This window comes from Trachymyrmex cornetzi, unplaced genomic scaffold (assembly GCF_001594075.2).
Source record: "Trachymyrmex cornetzi isolate Tcor2-1 unplaced genomic scaffold, Tcor1.1 scaffold306, whole genome shotgun sequence".
NCBI lineage: Eukaryota > Metazoa > Arthropoda > Insecta > Hymenoptera > Formicidae > Trachymyrmex > Trachymyrmex cornetzi.
Genome location: NW_017297755.1, coordinates 93,681 through 95,131, shown reverse-complemented (window position 1 = coordinate 95,131; position 1,451 = coordinate 93,681).

Below are 1,451 nucleotides of genomic sequence, written 5' to 3'. Positions count from 1 at the left end.
TGTCAAAGATTTACCTTAAGCATCGGTTTACATGACTAAGAGCATAAACAACAAACAACGAAGACGATACTGATTGGACAACGAAGAACACAGATTGGAGCATGGCCACGATTTTGATTGGGAAAACACTGAGATTGTCGATAGTGAACGGTTTTTACATAGACGACGTATTTCTGAAATGCTACACATAAAATTACAAAAAAATGGCTTAAATCAACAATCCGACACCGAATTTCTATATCACGCGTACATTTCAATTCTTGACAATTTACATTAACTCAATGATATGTTGCATTAAGCCGTATTTCTATTCTTGTATTGTTGGAAGTATCGTCTTCGTTGTTTGTTGTTTATGCACTTAGTCATGAAAACCGATGCTTAAGGTAAATCTTTGACAGTTACTCATTTGATTGCTGACTGTCGCTTTGTTACATACATGTAGTTGTTACTAATTATGGTTGCGGATATACAGCGAAATTTTTTAAATTTTTAAGTGAATATGTTCACGGTTTGATAGGTGAGTGATCATTCTAACGTTTTTAATTTTTTTACTTTTTTCATTAACAACTAAATAATGGTTGGATTATTTATATAGAATCCACTTTCAATTTATTTGGTCGCCTGATCTGTTAACCTGGTGTCGATATAAATGAAGCGGAATGAGTGGGCACTCTTCTATCAAATCACCTAAGAATTTGATTGTATATGGATCAGATGCATTGAGGATGGCTTGAATGTAAGCCGAAACGTCTGGTTTTTTTTGGTACTTAATAAATCTTTTGCTCGCACGAATTACAGCGATATAACTCTCAGTTGCCTGTTTCTTTGTTTATATAAAACAGAAATTATAGGATTATATTTTAATTATATATTCATGGTATATTGTATAATAACCTCCTCCTAAGAAAGAAGAAATGGAGATAATCGATTTCCTGCCAAAGAGCAAATTATTTTCGTATTAATCTTTCTTATTTTTCGAGAAATAATAATATAAATAAATCGTAAAAATCAGAATATGCTAATCGTATTTCACAAAAATTATCAAACAGCTTATTTAGATTTTTCTCAGATTAACTATTGGATTAGGAATATCATCGAGACATTACTCAATAAATTATTGAATGTAACAGAAGAAATATATATCGTCGATAAAAAGAAACTGGAGTAAATTACGTTTTGAAATCCATAAAAATTTCAAGTAAAATTTAATAATGTATGTCGCCTTGTAGAGAATGACCTGACAATAAATAAACTGTAGACGAAAATACCTATGTGAACCTGGCACCCGACTTTAAGAAAAACAATTTTTTTTATATGCATTGGATAGAGCTAGGTTTGTACTCAATTGTACCACCGTAGAGCTAACTCCGCCAATTTTTAAGATATTTTAAATCTGTAAACGGGTGCTGTTTCGGCATCGCTTGTAGACGTTTGTACCACCGTCGGTTTCG